Source organism: Falco cherrug, chromosome Z, assembly GCF_023634085.1.
Source record: "Falco cherrug isolate bFalChe1 chromosome Z, bFalChe1.pri, whole genome shotgun sequence".
NCBI classification, from domain to species: Eukaryota; Metazoa; Chordata; class Aves; order Falconiformes; family Falconidae; genus Falco; species Falco cherrug.
The window spans coordinates 85,578,056-85,599,336 of NC_073720.1; positions in this window are offsets into that span (position 1 = coordinate 85,578,056).

Below are 21,281 nucleotides of genomic sequence, written 5' to 3' on the forward strand. Positions count from 1 at the left end.
GTAACTACCAGGAGAACTCCTGTCTGGCACCTTCCCCGGTGGAGTTGTGCATGGGGTGTGTTTGGAACATTTTGTCACCAGCCGAGTCCAAAATTCAGCGGTTCCCCATCTCAGCCCAGAAAGCAGGTAGAACAACTTTTGTAGTGTCTTTTTGATGCCTACCGGAGCAATGTAAAAAACTACCAACAGAATTCGTTCTTGGCACCTTCCCCGGTGGAGTTGTGCATGGGGTGTATTTATTAAAATTTTGTCACCAGCCGAGTCCAAAATTCAGCTGTTCCCCATCTCAGCCCAGAAAGCAGGTAGAACAAGTTTTGTTGGTGTCTTTGAGGTGCCTACCAAGGTAGTGTAAAAACTACCAGGAGAACTCTTGTCTGGACCTTCCCTGGTGGAGTTGTGCAGGGGGTGTGTTTGGAACATTTTTTCACCGGCTGAGTCCAAAATTCAGCTGTTCCCCATCTCAGCCCAGAAAGCAGGTAAAACAACTTTTGTGGTGTCTTTCAGGTGCCTACCAAGGTAGTGTAAAAACTACCAGGAGAACTCTTGTCTGGACCTTCCGTGGTGGAGTTGTGCATGGGGTGTGTTTGGAACATTTCGTCACCAGCCGAGTCCAAAATTCAGCTGTTCCCCATCTCAGCCCAGAAAGCAGGTAAAACAACTTTTGTGGTGTCTTTCAGGTGCCTACCAAGGTAGTGTAAAAACTATCAAGAGAACTCCTTTCTGGCACCTTCCGTGGTGGAGTTGTGCAGGGGGTGTGTTTGGAACATTTTGTCACCAGCCGAGTCCAAAATTCAGCGGTTCCCCATCTCAGCCCAGAAAGCAGGTAGAACAACTTTTGTGGTGTCTTTCAGGTGCCTACCAAGGTAGTGTAAAAACTACCAACAGAACTCCTGTCTGGCACCTTCCCCGGTGGAGTTGTGCAGGGGGTGTGTTTGGAACATTTTGTCACCAGCCGACTCCAAAATTCAGCTGTTCCCCATCTCAGCCCAGAAAGCAGGTAGAACAACTTTTGTGGTGTCTTTTTGATGCCTACCGGAGCAATGTAAAAACTACCAACAGAGTTCCTTCCTGGCACCTTCCCCAGTGGAGTTGTGCATGGGGTGTATTTATTAAAATTTTGTCACCAGCCGAGTCCAAAATTCAGCTGTTCCCCATCTCAGCCCAGAAAGCAGGTAGAACAACTTTTGTGGTGTCTTTCAGGTGCCTACCGGAGCAATGTAAAAACTACCAGGAGAACTCGTTTCTGGCACCTTCCCCGGTGGAGTTGTGCATGGGGTGTGTTTGGAACATTTTTGTCACCAGCCGAGTCCAAAATTCAGCTGTTCCCCATCTCAGCCCAGAAAGCAGGTAGAACAACTTTTGTAGTCTCTTTTTGATGCCTACCGGAGCAATGTAAAAACTACCAACAGAATTCCTTCCTGGCACCTTCGCTAGTGGAGTTTTGCATGGGGTGTATTTATTAAAATTTTGTCACCAGCCGAGTCCAAAATTCAGCTGTTCCCCATCTCAGCCCAGAAAGCAGGTAAAACAACTTTTGTGGTGCCTTTCAGGTGCCTACCAAGGTAGTGTAAAAACTACCAACAGAACTCCTGTCTGGCACCTTCCCCGGTGGAGTTGTGCATGGGGTGTGTTTGGAACATTTTGTCACCGGCCGACTCCAAAATTCAGCTGTTCCCCATCTCAGCCCAGAAAGCAGGTAGAACAACTATTGTTATGTCTTTTTGATGCCTACAGTAGCAATGTAAAAACTACCAACAGAATTCCTTCCTGGCACCTTCGCTAGTGGAGTTGTGCATGGGGTGTGTTTGGAACATTTTGTCACCAGCCGAGTCCAAAATTCAGCTGTTCCCCATCTCAGCCCAGAAAGCAGGTAGAACAACTTTTGTGGTGCCTTTCAGCTGCCTACCAAGGTAGTGTAAAAAACTATCAAGAGAACTCCTGTCTGGCACCTTCCCCGGTGGAGTTGTGCATGGGGTGTGTTTGGAACGTTTTGTCACCGGCCGAGTCCAAAATTCAGCTGTTCCCCATCTCAGCCCAGAAAGCAGGTAGAACAACTTTTGTGGTGTCTTTTTGATGCCTACCGGAGCAATGTAAAAACTACCAGGAGAACTCCTGTCTGGCACCTTCCCCGGTGGAGTTGTGCATGGGGTGTGTTTGGAACATTTTGTCACCAGCCGACTCCAAAATTCAGCTGTTCGCCATCTCAGCCCAGAAAGCAGGTAGAACAACTTTTGTGTTGTCTTTCAGATGCCTACCAGAGCAATGTAAAAACTACCAGGAGAACTCCTGTCTGGCACCTTCCCCGGTGGAGTTGTGCATGGGGTGTGTTTGGAACATTTTGTCACCAGCCGAGTCCAAAATTCAGCGGGTTCCCCATCTCAGCCCAGAAAGCAGGTAGAACAACTTTTGTGGTGTCTTTCAGGTGCCTACCAAGGTAGTATAAAAACTTCCAACAGAACTCTTTTCTGGCACATTCCCCGGTGCAGTTGTGCAGGGGGTGTATTTATTAAAATTTTGTCACCAGCCGAGTCCAAAATTCAGCTGTTCCCCATCTCAGCCCAGAAAGCAGGTAGAACAACTTTTGTGGTGTCTTTCAGATGCCTACCAAGGTAGTGTAAAAACTATTAAGAGAACTCCTGTCTGGCACCTTCCCCGGTGGAGTTGTGCAGGGGGTGTGTTTGGAACATTTTGTCTCCGGCCGAGTCCAAAATTCAGCGGTTCCCCATCTCAGCCCAGAAAGCAGGTAGAACAACTTTTGTGGTGTCTTTCAGATGCCTACCGGAGCAATGTAAAAAACTACCAACAGAATTCCTTCCTGGCACCTTCGCTAGTGGAGTTGTGCATGGCGTGTATTTATTAAAATTTTGTCACCAGCCGAGTCCAAAATTCAGCTGTTCCCCATCTCAGCCCAGAAAGCAGGTAGAACAACTTTTGTGGTGTCTTTCAGATGCCTACCAAGGTAGTGTAAAAACTACCAGGAGAACTCCTTTCTGGCACCTTCCCCGGTGGAGTTGTGCAGGGGGTGTGTTTGGAACATTTTTGTCACCAGCCGAGTCCAAAATTCAGCTGTTCCCCATCTCAGCCCAGAAAGCAGGTAGAACAACTTTTGTGGTGTCTTTCAGATGCCTACCGGAGCAATGTAAAAACTACCAGGAGAACTCGTTTCTGGCACCTTCCCCGGTGGAGTTGTGCATGGGGTGTATTTATTAAAATTTTGTCACCAGCCGAGTCCAAAATTCAGCTGTTCCCCATCTCAGCCCAGAAAGCAGGTAGAACAACTTTTGTGGTGTCTTTCAGGTGCCTACCAAGGTAGTGTAAAAACTATCAAGAGAACTCTTGTCTGGACCTTCCCTGGTGGAGTTGTGCATGGGGTGTGTTTGGAACATTTCGTCACCAGCCGAGTCCAAAATTCAGCTGTTCCCCATCTCAGCCCAGAAAGCAGGTAAAACAACTTTTGTGGTGTCTTTCAGGTGCCTACCAAGGTAGTGTAAAAACTATCAAGAGAACTCCTTTCTGGCACCTTCCCCGGTGGAGTTGTGCAGGGGGTGTGTTTGGAACATTTTGTCACCAGCCGACTCCAAAATTCAGCGGTTCCCCATCTCAGCCCAGAAAGCAGGTAGAACAACTTTTGTGGTGTCTTTCAGCTGCCTACCAAGGTAGTGTAAAAACTAGCAAGAGAACTCTTGTCTGGCACCTTCCCCGGTGGAGTTGTGCATGGGGTGTGTTTGGAACATTTTGTCACCAGCCGACTCCAAAATTCAGCGGTTCCCCATCTCAGCCCAGAAAGCAGGTAGAACAACTTTTTGTGGTGTCTTTCAGGTGCCTACCAAGGTAGTGTAAAAACTACCAGGAGAACTCCTGTCTGGCACCTTCCCCGGTGGAGTTGTGCAGGGGGTGTGTTTGGAACATTTTGTCACCAGCTGAGTCCAAAATTCAGCTGTTCCCCATCTCAGCCAGAAAGCAGGTAGAACAACTTTTGTGGTGTCTTTTTGATGCCTACCGGAGCAATGTAAAAACTACCAACAGAATTCCTTCCTGGCACCTTCGCTAGTGGAGTTGTGCATGGGGTTGTATTTATTAAAATTTTGTCACCAGCCGAGTCCAAAATTCAGCTGTTCCCCATCTCAGCCCAGAAAGCAGGTAGAACAACTTTTGTGGTGCCTTTCAGCTGCCTACCGGAGCAATGTAAAAACTACCAGGAGAACTCGTTTCTGGCACCTTCCCCGGTGGAGTTGTGCATGGGGTGTATTTATTAAAATTTTGTCACCAGCCGAGTCCAAAATTCAGCTGTTCCCCATCTCAGCCCAGAAAGCAGGTAGAACAACTTTTGTGGTGTCTTTCAGGTGCCTACCAAGGTAGTGTAAAAACTACCAGGAGAACTCTTGTCTGGACCTTCCCTGGTGGAGTTGTGCATGGGGTGTGTTTGGAACATTTCGTCACCAGCCGAGTCCAAAATTCAGCTGTTCCCCATCTCAGCCCAGAAAGCAGGTAGAACAACTTTTGTGGTGCCTTTCAGGTGCCTACCAAGGTAGTGTAAAAACTACCAACAGAACTCCTGTCTGGCACCTTCCCCGGTGGAGTTGTGCATGGGGTGTGTTTGGAACATTTTGTCACCGGCCGACTCCAAAATTCAGCTGTTCCCCATCTCAGCCCAGAAAGCAGGTAGAACAACTTTTGTGGTGTCTTTCAGATGCCTACCGGAGCAATGTAAAAAACTACCAGGAGAACTCCTGTCTGGCACCTTCCCCGGTGGAGTTGTGCATGGGATGTGTTTGGAACATTTTGTCACCAGCCGACTCCAAAATTCAGCTGTTCCCCATCTCAGCCCAGAAAGCAGGTAGAACAACTTTTGTGGTGTCTTTCAGATGCCTACCAAGGTAGTGTAAAAACTATTAAGAGAACTCCTGTCTGGCACCTTCCCCGGTGGAGTTGTGCATGGGGTGTGTTTGGAACATTTTGTCTCCGGCCGAGTCCAAAATTCAGCGGTTCCCCATCTCAGCCCAGAAAGCAGGTAGAACAACTTTTGTGGTGTCTTTCAGATGCCTACCAAGGTAGTGTAAAAACTACCAGGAGAACTCCTGTCTGGCACCTTCCCTGGTGGAGTTGTGCATGGGGTGTGTTTGGAACATTTTGTCACCAGCCGAGTCCAAAATTCAGCTGTTCCCCATCTCAGCCCAGAAAGCAGGTAGAACAACTTTTGTGGTGTCTTTCAGATGCCTACCGGAGCAATGTAAAAACTACCAGGAGAACTCCTGTCTGGCACCTTCCCCGGTGGAGTTGTGCATGGGGTGTGTTTGGAACATTTTGTCACCAGCCGAGTCCAAAATTCAGCGGTTCCCCATCTCAGCCCAGAAAGCAGGTAGAACAACTTTTGTAGTGTCTTTTTGATGCCTACCGGAGCAATGTAAAAACTACCAACAGAATTCGTTCTTGGCACCTTCCCCGGTGGAGTTGTGCATGGGGTGTATTTATTAAAATTTTGTCACCAGCCGAGTCCAAAATTCAGCTGTTCCCCATCTCAGCCCAGAAAGCAGGTAGAACAAGTTTTGTGGTGTCTTTGAGGTGCCTACCAAGGTAGTGTAAAAACTACCAGGAGAACTCTTGTCTGGACCTTCCCTGGTGGAGTTGTGCAGGGGGTGTGTTTGGAACATTTTTTCACCGGCTGAGTCCAAAATTCAGCTGTTCCCCATCTCAGCCCAGAAAGCAGGTAAAACAACTTTTGTGGTGTCTTTCAGGTGCCTACCAAGGTAGTGTAAAAACTACCAGGAGAACTCTTGTCTGGACCTTCCGTGGTGGAGTTGTGCATGGGGTGTGTTTGGAACATTTCGTCACCAGCCGAGTCCAAAATTCAGCTGTTCCCCATCTCAGCCCAGAAAGCAGGTAAAACAACTTTTGTGGTGTCTTTCAGGTGCCTACCAAGGTAGTGTAAAAACTATCAAGAGAACTCCTTTCTGGCACCTTCCGTGGTGGAGTTGTGCAGGGGGTGTGTTTGGAACATTTTGTCACCAGCCGAGTCCAAAATTCAGCGGTTCCCCATCTCAGCCCAGAAAGCAGGTAGAACAACTTTTGTGGTGTCTTTCAGGTGCCTACCAAGGTAGTGTAAAAACTACCAACAGAACTCCTGTCTGGCACCTTCCCCGGTGGAGTTGTGCAGGGGGTGTGTTTGGAACATTTTGTCACCAGCCGACTCCAAAATTCAGCTGTTCCCCATCTCAGCCCAGAAAGCAGGTAGAACAACTTTTGTGGTGTCTTTTTGATGCCTACCGGAGCAATGTAAAAACTACCAACAGAGTTCCTTCCTGGCACCTTCCCCAGTGGAGTTGTGCATGGGGTGTATTTATTAAAATTTTGTCACCAGCCGAGTCCAAAATTCAGCTGTTCCCCATCTCAGCCCAGAAAGCAGGTAGAACAACTTTTGTGGTGTCTTTCAGGTGCCTACCGGAGCAATGTAAAAACTACCAGGAGAACTCGTTTCTGGCACCTTCCCCGGTGGAGTTGTGCATGGGGTGTGTTTGGAACATTTTGTCACCAGCCGAGTCCAAAATTCAGCTGTTCCCCATCTCAGCCCAGAAAGCAGGTAGAACAACTTTTGTAGTCTCTTTTTGATGCCTACCGGAGCAATGTAAAAACTACCAACAGAATTCCTTCCTGGCACCTTCGCTAGTGGAGTTTTGCATGGGGTGTATTTATTAAAATTTTGTCACCAGCCGAGTCCAAAATTCAGCTGTTCCCCATCTCAGCCCAGAAAGCAGGTAAAACAACTTTTGTGGTGCCTTTCAGGTGCCTACCAAGGTAGTGTAAAAACTACCAACAGAACTCCTGTCTGGCACCTTCCCCGGTGGAGTTGTGCATGGGGTGTGTTTGGAACATTTTGTCACCGGCCGACTCCAAAATTCAGCTGTTCCCCATCTCAGCCCAGAAAGCAGGTAGAACAACTATTGTTATGTCTTTTTGATGCCTACAGTAGCAATGTAAAAACTACCAACAGAATTCCTTCCTGGCACCTTCGCTAGTGGAGTTGTGCATGGGGTGTGTTTGGAACATTTTGTCACCAGCCGAGTCCAAAATTCAGCTGTTCCCCATCTCAGCCCAGAAAGCAGGTAGAACAACTTTTGTGGTGCCTTTCAGCTGCCTACCAAGGTAGTGTAAAAACTATCAAGAGAACTCCTGTCTGGCACCTTCCCCGGTGGAGTTGTGCATGGGGTGTGTTTGGAACGTTTTGTCACCGGCCGAGTCCAAAATTCAGCTGTTCCCCATCTCAGCCCAGAAAGCAGGTAGAACAACTTTTGTGGTGTCTTTTTGATGCCTACCGGAGCAATGTAAAAACTACCAGGAGAACTCCTGTCTGGCACCTTCCCCGGTGGAGTTGTGCATGGGGTGTGTTTGGAACATTTTGTCACCAGCCGACTCCAAAATTCAGCTGTTCGCCATCTCAGCCCAGAAAGCAGGTAGAACAACTTTTGTGTTGTCTTTCAGATGCCTACCAGAGCAATGTAAAAACTACCAGGAGAACTCCTGTCTGGCACCTTCCCCGGTGGAGTTGTGCAGGGGGTGTGTTTGGAACATTTTGTCACCAGCCGAGTCCAAAATTCAGCGGTTCCCCATCTCAGCCCAGAAAGCAGGTAGAACAACTTTTGTGGTGTCTTTCAGGTGCCTACCAAGGTAGTATAAAAACTTCCAACAGAACTCTTTTCTGGCACATTCCCCGGTGCAGTTGTGCAGGGGGTGTATTTATTAAAATTTTGTCACCAGCCGAGTCCAAAATTCAGCTGTTCCCCATCTCAGCCCAGAAAGCAGGTAGAACAACTTTTGTGGTGTCTTTCAGATGCCTACCAAGGTAGTGTAAAAACTATTAAGAGAACTCCTGTCTGGCACCTTCCCCGGTGGAGTTGTGCAGGGGGTGTGTTTGGAACATTTTGTCTCCGGCCGAGTCCAAAATTCAGCGGTTCCCCATCTCAGCCCAGAAAGCAGGTAGAACAACTTTTGTGGTGTCTTTCAGATGCCTACCGGAGCAATGTAAAAACTACCAACAGAATTCCTTCCTGGCACCTTCGCTAGTGGAGTTGTGCATGGCGTGTATTTATTAAAATTTTGTCACCAGCCGAGTCCAAAATTCAGCTGTTCCCCATCTCAGCCCAGAAAGCAGGTAGAACAACTTTTGTGGTGCCTTTCAGGATCCTACCAAGGTAGTGTAAAAACTACCAACAGAACTCCTGTCTGGCACCTTCCCCGGTGGAGTTGTGCATGGGGTGTGTTTGGAACATTTTGTCACCGGCCGACTCCAAAATTCAGCTGTTCCCCATCTCAGCCCAGAAAGCAGGTAGAACAACTTTTGTGGTGTCTTTCAGGTGCCTACCGGAGCAATGTAAAAACTACCAGGAGAACTCTTGTCTGGCACCTTCCCCGGTGGAGTTGTGCATGGGATGTGTTTGGAACATTTTGTCACCGGCCGACTCCAAAATTCAGCTGTTCCCCATCTCAGCCCAGAGAGCAGGTAGAACCACTATTGTGGTGTCTTTTTGATGCCTACAGTAGCAATGTAAAAACTACCAACAGAATTCCTTCCTGGCACCTTCGCTAGTGGAGTTGTGCATGGGGTGTATTTATTAAAATTTTGTCACCAGCCGAGTCCAAAATTCAGCTGTTCCCCATCTCAGCCCAGAAAGCAGGTAGAACAACTTTTGTGGTGCCTTTCAGATGCCTACCGGAGCAATGTAAAAACTACCAGGAGAACTCCTGTCTGGCACCTTCCCCGGTGGAGTTGTGCATGGGGTGTGTTTGGAACATTTTGTCACCAGCCGAGTCCAAAATTCAGCTGTTCCCCATCTCAGCCCAGAAAGCAGGTAGAACAACTTTTGTGGTGTCTTTCAGATGCCTACCGGAGCAATGTAAAAACTACCAGGAGAACTCCTGTCTGGCACCTTCCCCGGTGGAGTTGTGCAGGGGGTGTGTTTGGAACATTTTGTCACCAGCCGAGTCCAAAATTCAGCGGTTCCCCATCTCAGCCCAGAAAGCAGGTAGAACAACTTTTGTGGTGTCTTTTTGATGCCTACCGGAGCAATGTAAAAACTACCAACAGAATTCTTTCCTGGCACCTTCGCTAGTGGAGTTGTGCATGGGGTGTATTTATTAAAATTTTGTCACCAGCCGAGTCCAAAATTCAGCTGTTCCCCATCTCAGCCCAGAAAGCAGGTAAAACAAGTTTTGTGGTGTCTTTCAGGTGCCTACCAAGGTAGTGTAAAAACTATCAAGAGAACTCTTGTCTGGACCTTCCCCGGTGGAGTTGTGCATGGGGTGTGTTTGGAACATTTCGTCACCAGCCGAGTCCAAAATTCAGCTGTTCCCCATCTCAGCCCAGAAAGCAGGTAGAACAACTTTTGTGGTGTCTTTCAGATGCCTACCAAGGTAGTGTAAAAACTATTAAGAGAACTCCTGTCTGGCACCTTCCCCGGTGGAGTTGTGCATGGGGTGTGTTTGGAACATTTTGTCACCGGCCGACTCCAAAATTCAGCGGTTCCCCATCTCAGCCCAGAAAGCAGGTAGAACAACTTTTGTGGTGTCTTTCAGATGCCTACCGGAGCAATGTAAAAACTACCAACAGAATTCGTTCTTGGCACCTTCGCTAGTGGAGTTGTGCATGGGGTGTATTTATTAAAATTTTGTCACCGGCCGAGTCCAAAATTCAGCTGTTCCCCATCTCAGCCCAGAAAGCAGGAAGAACAACTTTTGTGGTGTCTTTCAGATGCCTACCGGAGCAATGTAAAAACTACCAGGAGAACTCCTCTCTGGCACCTTCCCCGGTGGAGTTGTGCATGGGGTGTGTTTGGAACATTTTGTCACCAGCCGAGTCCAAAATTCAGCTGTTCCCCATCTCAGCCCAGAAAGCAGGTAGAACAACTTTTGTGGTGTCTTTCAGGTGCCTACCAAGGTAGTGTAAAAACTACCAACAGAACTCCTGTCTGGCACCTTCCCCGGTGGAGTTGTGCATGGGGTGTGTTTGGAACATTTTGTCACCGGCCGAGTCCAAAATTCAGCGGTTCCCCATCTCAGCCCAGAAAGCAGGTAGAACAACTTTTGTGGTGTCTTTCAGGTGCCTACCAAGGTAGTATAAAAACTTCCAACAGAACTCTTTTCTGGCACATTCCCCGGTGCAGTTGTGCAGGGGGTGTATTTATTAAAATTTTGTCACCAGCCGAGTCCAAAATTCAGCTGTTCCCCATCTCAGCCCAGAAAGCAGGTAGAACAACTTTTGTGGTGTCTTTCAGGTGCCTACCGGAGCAATGTAAAAACTACCAGGAGAACTCTTGTCTGGCACCTTCCCCGGTGGAGTTGTGCATGGGATGTGTTTGGAACATTTTGTCACCGGCCGACTCCAAAATTCAGCTGTTCCCCATCTCAGCCCAGAGAGCAGGTAGAACCACTATTGTGGTGTCTTTTTGATGCCTACAGTAGCAATGTAAAAACTACCAACAGAATTCCTTCCTGGCACCTTCGCTAGTGGAGTTGTGCATGGGGTGTATTTATTAAAATTTTGTCACCAGCCGAGTCCAAAATTCAGCTGTTCCCCATCTCAGCCCAGAAAGCAGGTAGAACAACTTTTGTGGTGCCTTTCAGATGCCTACCGGAGCAATGTAAAAACTACCAGGAGAACTCCTGTCTGGCACCTTCCCCGGTGGAGTTGTGCATGGGGTGTGTTTGGAACATTTTGTCACCAGCCGAGTCCAAAATTCAGCTGTTCCCCATCTCAGCCCAGAAAGCAGGTAGAACAACTTTTGTGGTGTCTTTCAGATGCCTACCGGAGCAATGTAAAAACTACCAGGAGAACTCCTGTCTGGCACCTTCCCCGGTGGAGTTGTGCAGGGGGTGTGTTTGGAACATTTTGTCACCAGCCGAGTCCAAAATTCAGCGGTTCCCCATCTCAGCCCAGAAAGCAGGTAGAACAACTTTTGTGGTGTCTTTTTGATGCCTACCGGAGCAATGTAAAAACTACCAACAGAATTCTTTCCTGGCACCTTCGCTAGTGGAGTTGTGCATGGGGTGTATTTATTAAAATTTTGTCACCAGCCGAGTCCAAAATTCAGCTGTTCCCCATCTCAGCCCAGAAAGCAGGTAGAACAACTTTTGTGGTGTCTTTCAGATGCCTACCAAGGTAGTGTAAAAACTATTAAGAGAACTCTTTTCTGGCACATTCCCCGGTGCAGTTGTGCAGGGGGTGTATTTATTAAAATTTTGTCACCAGCCGAGTCCAAAATTCAGCTGTTCCCCATCTCAGCCCAGAAAGCAGGTAGAACAACTTTTGTGGTGTCTTTCAGATGCCTACCAAGGTAGTGTAAAAACTATTAAGAGAACTCCTGTCTGGCACCTTCCCCGGTGGAGTTGTGCAGGGGGTGTGTTTGGAACATTTTGTCTCCGGCTGAGTCCAAAATTCAGCGGTTCCCCATCTCAGCCCAGAAAGCAGGTAGAACAACTTTTGTGGTGTCTTTCAGATGCCTACCGGAGCAATGTAAAAACTACCAACAGAATTCCTTCCTGGCACCTTCGCTAGTGGAGTTGTGCATGGCGTGTATTTATTAAAATTTTGTCACCAGCCGAGTCCAAAATTCAGCTGTTCCCCATCTCAGCCCAGAAAGCAGGTAGAACAACTTTTGTGGTGCCTTTCAGGATCCTACCAAGGTAGTGTAAAAACTACCAACAGAACTCCTGTCTGGCACCTTCCCCGGTGGAGTTGTGCATGGGGTGTGTTTGGAACATTTTGTCACCGGCCGACTCCAAAATTCAGCTGTTCCCCATCTCAGCCCAGAAAGCAGGTAGAACAACTTTTGTGGTGTCTTTCAGGTGCCTACCGGAGCAATGTAAAAACTACCAGGAGAACTCTTGTCTGGCACCTTCCCCGGTGGAGTTGTGCATGGGATGTGTTTGGAACATTTTGTCACCGGCCGACTCCAAAATTCAGCTGTTCCCCATCTCAGCCCAGAGAGCAGGTAGAACCACTATTGTGGTGTCTTTTTGATGCCTACAGTAGCAATGTAAAAACTACCAACAGAATTCCTTCCTGGCACCTTCGCTAGTGGAGTTGTGCATGGGGTGTATTTATTAAAATTTTGTCACCAGCCGAGTCCAAAATTCAGCTGTTCCCCATCTCAGCCCAGAAAGCAGGTAGAACAACTTTTGTGGTGCCTTTCAGATGCCTACCGGAGCAATGTAAAAACTACCAGGAGAACTCCTGTCTGGCACCTTCCCCGGTGGAGTTGTGCATGGGGTGTGTTTGGAACATTTTGTCACCAGCCGAGTCCAAAATTCAGCTGTTCCCCATCTCAGCCCAGAAAGCAGGTAGAACAACTTTTGTGGTGTCTTTCAGATGCCTACCGGAGCAATGTAAAAACTACCAGGAGAACTCCTGTCTGGCACCTTCCCCGGTGGAGTTGTGCAGGGGGTGTGTTTGGAACATTTTGTCACCAGCCGAGTCCAAAATTCAGCGGTTCCCCATCTCAGCCCAGAAAGCAGGTAGAACAACTTTTGTGGTGTCTTTTTGATGCCTACCGGAGCAATGTAAAAACTACCAACAGAATTCTTTCCTGGCACCTTCGCTAGTGGAGTTGTGCATGGGGTGTATTTATTAAAATTTTGTCACCAGCCGAGTCCAAAATTCAGCTGTTCCCCATCTCAGCCCAGAAAGCAGGTAAAACAAGTTTTGTGGTGTCTTTCAGGTGCCTACCAAGGTAGTGTAAAAACTATCAAGAGAACTCTTGTCTGGACCTTCCCCGGTGGAGTTGTGCATGGGGTGTGTTTGGAACATTTCGTCACCAGCCGAGTCCAAAATTCAGCTGTTCCCCATCTCAGCCCAGAAAGCAGGTAGAACAACTTTTGTGGTGTCTTTCAGATGCCTACCAAGGTAGTGTAAAAACTATTAAGAGAACTCCTGTCTGGCACCTTCCCCGGTGGAGTTGTGCATGGGGTGTGTTTGGAACATTTTGTCACCGGCCGACTCCAAAATTCAGCGGTTCCCCATCTCAGCCCAGAAAGCAGGTAGAACAACTTTTGTGGTGTCTTTCAGATGCCTACCGGAGCAATGTAAAAACTACCAACAGAATTCGTTCTTGGCACCTTCGCTAGTGGAGTTGTGCATGGGGTGTATTTATTAAAATTTTGTCACCGGCCGAGTCCAAAATTCAGCTGTTCCCCATCTCAGCCCAGAAAGCAGGAAGAACAACTTTTGTAGTGTCTTTCAGATGCCTACCGGAGCAATGTAAAAACTACCAGGAGAACTCCTCTCTGGCACCTTCCCCGGTGGAGTTGTGCATGGGGTGTGTTTGGAACATTTTGTCACCAGCCGAGTCCAAAATTCAGCTGTTCCCCATCTCAGCCCAGAAAGCAGGTAGAACAACTTTTGTGGTGTCTTTCAGGTGCCTACCAAGGTAGTGTAAAAACTACCAACAGAACTCCTGTCTGGCACCTTCCCCGGTGGAGTTGTGCATGGGGTGTGTTTGGAACATTTTGTCACCGGCCGAGTCCAAAATTCAGCGGTTCCCCATCTCAGCCCAGAAAGCAGGTAGAACAACTTTTGTGGTGTCTTTCAGGTGCCTACCAAGGTAGTATAAAAACTTCCAACAGAACTCTTTTCTGGCACATTCCCCGGTGCAGTTGTGCAGGGGGTGTATTTATTAAAATTTTGTCACCAGCCGAGTCCAAAATTCAGCTGTTCCCCATCTCAGCCCAGAAAGCAGGTAGAACAACTTTTGTGGTGTCTTTCAGGTGCCTACCGGAGCAATGTAAAAACTACCAGGAGAACTCTTGTCTGGCACCTTCCCCGGTGGAGTTGTGCATGGGATGTGTTTGGAACATTTTGTCACCGGCCGACTCCAAAATTCAGCTGTTCCCCATCTCAGCCCAGAGAGCAGGTAGAACCACTATTGTGGTGTCTTTTTGATGCCTACAGTAGCAATGTAAAAACTACCAACAGAATTCCTTCCTGGCACCTTCGCTAGTGGAGTTGTGCATGGGGTGTATTTATTAAAATTTTGTCACCAGCCGAGTCCAAAATTCAGCTGTTCCCCATCTCAGCCCAGAAAGCAGGTAGAACAACTTTTGTGGTGCCTTTCAGATGCCTACCGGAGCAATGTAAAAACTACCAGGAGAACTCCTGTCTGGCACCTTCCCCGGTGGAGTTGTGCATGGGGTGTGTTTGGAACATTTTGTCACCAGCCGAGTCCAAAATTCAGCTGTTCCCCATCTCAGCCCAGAAAGCAGGTAGAACAACTTTTGTGGTGTCTTTCAGATGCCTACCGGAGCAATGTAAAAACTACCAGGAGAACTCCTGTCTGGCACCTTCCCCGGTGGAGTTGTGCAGGGGGTGTGTTTGGAACATTTTGTCACCAGCCGAGTCCAAAATTCAGCGGTTCCCCATCTCAGCCCAGAAAGCAGGTAGAACAACTTTTGTGGTGTCTTTTTGATGCCTACCGGAGCAATGTAAAAACTACCAACAGAATTCTTTCCTGGCACCTTCGCTAGTGGAGTTGTGCATGGGGTGTATTTATTAAAATTTTGTCACCAGCCGAGTCCAAAATTCAGCTGTTCCCCATCTCAGCCCAGAAAGCAGGTAAAACAACTTTTGTGGTGTCTTTCAGCTGCCTACCAAGGTAGTGTAAAAACTATCAAGAGAACTCTTGTCTGGACCTTCCCCGGTGGAGTTGTGCATGGGGTGTGTTTGGAACATTTCGTCACCAGCCGAGTCCAAAATTCAGCTGTTCCCCATCTCAGCCCAGAAAGCAGGTAGAACAACTTTTGTGGTGTCTTTCAGATGCCTACCAAGGTAGTGTAAAAACTATTAAGAGAACTCCTGTCTGGCACCTTCCCCGGTGGAGTTGTGCATGGGGTGTGTTTGGAACATTTTGTCACCGGCCGACTCCAAAATTCAGCGGTTCCCCATCTCAGCCCAGAAAGCAGGTAGAACAACTTTTGTGGTGTCTTTCAGATGCCTACCGGAGCAATGTAAAAACTACCAACAGAATTCGTTCTTGGCACCTTCGCTAGTGGAGTTGTGCATGGGGTGTATTTATTAAAATTTTGTCACCAGCCGAGTCCAAAATTCAGCTGTTCCCCATCTCAGCCCAGAAAGCAGGAAGAACAACTTTTGTGGTGTCTTTCAGATGCCTACCGGAGCAATGTAAAAACTACCAGGAGAACTCCTGTCTGGCACCTTCCCCGGTGGAGTTGTGCATGGGGTGTGTTTGGAACATTTTGTCACCAGCCGAGTCCAAAATTCAGCTGTTCCCCATCTCAGCCCAGAAAGCAGGTAGAACAACTTTTGTGGTGTCTTTCAGGTGCCTACCAAGGTAGTGTAAAAACTACCAGGAGAACTCCTGTCTGGCACCTTCCCCGGTGGAGTTGTGCAGGGGGTGTGTTTGGAACATTTTGTCACCAGCCGAGTCCAAAATTCAGCGGTTCCCCATCTCAGCCCAGAAAGCAGGTAGAACAACTTTTGTGGTGCCTTTCAGCTGCCTACCAAGGTAGTATAAAAACTTCCAACAGAACTCTTTTCTGGCACATTCCCCGGTGCAGTTGTGCAGGGGGTGTATTTATTAAAATTTTGTCACCAGCCGAGTCCAAAATTCAGCTGTTCCCCATCTCAGCCCAGAAAGCAGGTAGAACAACTTTTGTGGTGTCTTTCAGATGCCTACCGGAGCAATGTAAAAACTACCAGGAGAACTCGTTTCTGGCACCTTCCCCGGTGGAGTTGTGCATGGGATGTGTTTGGAACATTTTGTCACCGGCCGACTCCAAAATTCAGCTGTTCCCCATCTCAGCCCAGAGAGCAGGTAGAACCACTATTGTGGTGTCTTTTTGATGCCTACAGTAGCAATGTAAAAACTACCAACAGAATTCCTTCCTGGCACCTTCGCTAGTGGAGTTGTGCATGGGGTGTATTTATTAAAATTTTGTCACCAGCCGAGTCCAAAATTCAGCTGTTCCCCATCTCAGCCCAGAAAGCAGGTAGAACAACTTTTGTGGTGCCTTTCAGATGCCTACCGGAGCAATGTAAAAACTACCAGGAGAACTCCTGTCTGGCACCTTCCCCGGTGGAGTTGTGCATGGGGTGTGTTTGGAACATTTTGTCACCAGCCGAGTCCAAAATTCAGCTGTTCCCCATCTCAGCCCAGAAAGCAGGTAGAACAACTTTTGTGGTGTCTTTCAGATGCCTACCGGAGCAATGTAAAAACTACCAGGAGAACTCCTGTCTGGCACCTTCCCCGGTGGAGTTGTGCAGGGGGTGTGTTTGGAACATTTTGTCACCAGCCGAGTCCAAAATTCAGCGGTTCCCCATCTCAGCCCAGAAAGCAGGTAGAACAACTTTTGTGGTGTCTTTTTGATGCCTACCGGAGCAATGTAAAAACTACCAACAGAATTCTTTCCTGGCACCTTCGCTAGTGGAGTTGTGCATGGGGTGTATTTATTAAAATTTTGTCACCAGCCGAGTCCAAAATTCAGCTGTTCCCCATCTCAGCCCAGAAAGCAGGTAAAACAACTTTTGTGGTGTCTTTCAGCTGCCTACCAAGGTAGTGTAAAAACTATCAAGAGAACTCTTGTCTGGACCTTCCCCGGTGGAGTTGTGCATGGGGTGTGTTTGGAACATTTCGTCACCAGCCGAGTCCAAAATTCAGCTGTTCCCCATCTCAGCCCAGAAAGCAGGTAGAACAACTTTTGTGGTGTCTTTCAGATGCCTACCAAGGTAGTGTAAAAACTATTAAGAGAACTCCTGTCTGGCACCTTCCCCGGTGGAGTTGTGCATGGGGTGTGTTTGGAACATTTTGTCACCGGCCGACTCCAAAATTCAGCGGTTCCCCATCTCAGCCCAGAAAGCAGGTAGAACAACTTTTGTGGTGTCTTTCAGATGCCTACCGGAGCAATGTAAAAACTACCAACAGAATTCGTTCTTGGCACCTTCGCTAGTGGAGTTGTGCATGGGGTGTATTTATTAAAATTTTGTCACCAGCCGAGTCCAAAATTCAGCTGTTCCCCATCTCAGCCCAGAAAGCAGGAAGAACAACTTTTGTGGTGTCTTTCAGATGCCTACCGGAGCAATGTAAAAACTACCAGGAGAACTCCTGTCTGGCACCTTCCCCGGTGGAGTTGTGCATGGGGTGTGTTTGGAACATTTTGTCACCAGCCGAGTCCAAAATTCAGCTGTTCCCCATCTCAGCCCAGAAAGCAGGTAGAACAACTTTTGTGGTGTCTTTCAGGTGCCTACCAAGGTAGTGTAAAAACTACCAGGAGAACTCCTGTCTGGCACCTTCCCCGGTGGAGTTGTGCAGGGGGTGTGTTTGGAACATTTTGTCACCAGCCGAGTCCAAAATTCAGCGGTTCCCCATCTCAGCCCAGAAAGCAGGTAGAACAACTTTTGTGGTGCCTTTCAGCTGCCTACCAAGGTAGTATAAAAACTTCCAACAGAACTCTTTTCTGGCACATTCCCCGGTGCAGTTGTGCAGGGGGTGTATTTATTAAAATTTTGTCACCAGCCGAGTCCAAAATTCAGCTGTTCCCCATCTCAGCCCAGAAAGCAGGTAGAACAACTTTTGTGGTGTCTTTCAGATGCCTACCGGAGCAATGTAAAAACTACCAGGAGAACTCGTTTCTGGCACCTTCCCCGGTGGAGTTGTGCATGGGGTGTATTTATTAAAATTTTGTCACCAGCCGAGTCCAAAATTCAGCTGTTCCCCATCTCAGCCCAGAAAGCAGGTAGAACAACTTTTGTGGTGTCTTTCAGGTGCCTACCAAGGTAGTGTAAAAACTATCAAGAGAACTCTTGTCTGGACCTTCCCTGGTGGAGTTGTGCATGGGGTGTGTTTGGAACATTTCGTCACCAGCCGAGTCCAAAATTCAGCTGTTCCCCATCTCAGCCCAGAAAGCAGGTAAAACAACTTTTGTGGTGTCTTTCAGGTGCCTACCAAGGTAGTGTAAAAACTATCAAGAGAACTCCTTTCTGGCACCTTCCCCGGTGGAGTTGTGCAGGGGGTGTGTTTGGAACATTTTGTCACCAGCCGACTCCAAAATTCAGCGGTTCCCCATCTCAGCCCAGAAAGCAGGTAGAACAACTTTTGTGGTGTCTTTCAGCTGCCTACCAAGGTAGTGTAAAAACTACTAAGAGAACTCTTGTCTGGCACCTTCACCGGTGGAGTTGTGCATGGGGTGTGTTTGGAACATTTTGTCACCAGCCGACTCCAAAATTCAGCGGTTCCCCATCTCAGCCCAGAAAGCAGGTAGAACAACTTTTGTGGTGTCTTTCAGGTGCCTACCAAGGTAGTGTAAAAACTACCAGGAGAACTCCTGTCTGGCACCTTCCCCGGTGGAGTTGTGCAGGGGGTGTGTTTGGAACATTTTGTCACCAGCCGAGTCCAAAATTCAGCTGTTCCCCATCTCAGCCCAGAAAGCAGGTAGAACAACTTTTGTGGTGTCTTTTTGATGCCTACCGGAGCAATGTAAAAACTACCAACAGAATTCCTTCCTGGCACCTTCGCTAGTGGAGTTGTGCATGGGGTGTATTTATTAAAATTTTGTCACCAGCCGAGTCCAAAATTCAGCTGTTCCCCATCTCAGCCCAGAAAGCAGGTAGAAGAACTTTTGTGGTGTCTTTCAGATGCCTACCGGAGCAATGTAAAAACTACCAGGAGAACTCTTGTCTGGCACCTTCCCCGGTGGAGTTGTGCATGGGATGTGTTTGGAACATTTTGTCACCAGCCGAGTCCAAAATTCAGCGGTTCCCCATCTCAGCCCAGAAAGCAGGTAGAACAACTTTTGTGGTGTCTTTCAGGTGCCTACCAAGGTAGTATAAAAACTTCCAACAGAACTCTTTTCTGGCACATTCCCCGGTGCAGTTGTGCAGGGGGTGTATTTATTAAAATTTTGTCACCAGCCGAGTCCAAAATTCAGCTGTTCCCCATCTCAGCCCAGAAAGCAGGTAGAACAACTTTTGTGGTGTCTTTCAGATGCCTACCGGAGCAATGTAAAAACTACCAGGAGAACTCGTTTCTGGCACCTTCCCCGGTGAGTTGTGCATGGGGTGTATTTATTAAAATTTTGTCACCAGCCGAGTCCAAAATTCAGCTGTTCCCCATCTCAGCCCAGAAAGCAGGTAGAACAACTTTTGTGGTGTCTTTCAGGTGCCTACCAAGGTAGTGTAAAAACTATCAAGAGAACTCCTGTCTGTACCTTCCCTGGTGGAGTTGTGCATGGGGTGTGTTTGGAACATTTCGTCACCAGCCGAGTCCAAAATTCAGCTGTTCCCCATCTCAGCCCAGAAAGCAGGTAAAACAACTTTTGTGGTGTCTTTCAGGTGCCTACCAAGGTAGTGTAAAAACTATCAAGAGAACTCCTTTCTGGCACCTTCCCCGGTGGAGTTGTGCAGGGGGTGTGTTTGGAACATTTTGTCACCAGCCGACTCCAAAATTCAGCGGTTCCCCATCTCAGCCCAGAAAGCAGGTAGAACAACTTTTGTGGTGTCTTTCAGCTGCCTACCAAGGTAGTGTAAAAACTACTAAGAGAACTCTTGTCTGGCACCTTCACCGGTGGAGTTGTGCATGGGGTGTGTTTGGAACATTTTGTCACCAGCCGACTCCAAAATTCAGCGGTTCCCCATCTCAGCCCAGAAAGCAGGTAGAACAACTTTTGTGGTGTCTTTCAGGTGCCTACCAAGGTAGTGTAAAAACTACCAGGAGAACTCCTGTCTGGCACCTTCCCCGGTGGAGTTGTGCAGGGGGTGTGTTTGGAACATTTTGTCACCAGCCGAGTCCAAAATTCAGCTGTTCCCCATCTCAGCCCAGAAAGCAGGTAGAACAACTTTTGTGGTGCCTTTCAGGTGCCTACCAAGGTAGTGTAAAAACTACCAACAGAACTCCTGTCTGGCACCTTCCCCGGTGGAGTTGTGCATGGGGTGTGTTTGGAACATTTTGTCACCGGCCGACTCCAAAATTCAGCTGTTCCCCATCTCAGCCCAGAAAGCAGGTAGAACAACTTTTGTGGTGTCTTTCAGGTGCCTACCGGAGCAATGTAAAAACTACCAGGAGAACTCCTGTCTGGCACCTTCCCCGGTGGAGTTGTGCATGGGATGTGTTTGGAACATTTTGTCACCAGCCGACTCCAAAATTCAGCTGTTCGCCATCTCAGCCCAGAAAGCAGGTAGAACAACTTTTGTGGTGTCTTTCAGATGCCTACCAAGGTAGTGTAAAAACTATTAAGAGAACTCCTGTCTGGCACCTTCCCCGGTGGAGTTGTGCATGGGGTGTGTTTGGAACATTTTGTCTCCGGCCGAGTCCAAAATTCAGCGGTTCCCCATCTCAGCCCAGAAAGCAGGTAGAACAACTTTTGTGGTGTCTTTCAGATGCCTACCAAGGTAGTGTAAAAACTACCAGGAGAACTCCTGTCTGGCACCTTCCCTGGTGGAGTTGTGCATGGGGTGTGTTTGGAACATTTTGTCACCAGCCGAGTCCAAAATTCAGCTGTTCCCCATCTCAGCCCAGAAAGCAGGTAGAACAACTTTTGTGGTGTCTTTCAGATGCCTACCGGAGCAATGTAAAAACTACCAGGAGAACTCGTTTCTGGCACCTTCCCCGGTGGAGTTGTGCATGGGGTGTGTTTGGAACATTTTGTCACCAGCCGAGTCCAAAATTCAGCGGTTCCCCATCTCAGCCCAGAAAGCAGGTAGAACAACTTTTGTAGTGTCTTTTTGATGCCTACCGGAGCAATGTAAAAACTACCAACAGAATTCGTTCTTGGCACCTTCCCCGGTGGAGTTGTGCATGGGGTGTATTTATTAAAATTTTGTCACCAGCCGAGTCCAAAATTCAGCTGTTCCCCATCTCAGCCCAGAAAGCAGGTAGAACAAGTTTTGTGGTGTCTTTGAGGTGCCTACCAAGGTAGTGTAAAAACTACCAGGAGAACTCTTGTCTGGACCTTCCCTGGTGGAGTTGTGCAGGGGGTGTGTTTGGAACATTTTTTCACCGGCTGAGTCCAAAATTCAGCTGTTCCCCATCTCAGCCCAGAAAGCAGGTAAAAGAACTTTTGTGGTGTCTTTCAGGTGCCTACCAAGGTAGTGTAAAAACTACCAGGAGAACTCTTGTCTGGACCTTCCGTGGTGGAGTTGTGCATGGGGTGTGTTTGGAACATTTCGTCACCAGCCGAGTCCAAAATTCAGCTGTTCCCCATCTCAGCCCAGAAAGCAGGTAAAACAACTTTTGTGGTGTCTTTCAGGTGCCTACCAAGGTAGTGTAAAAACTATCAAGAGAACTCCT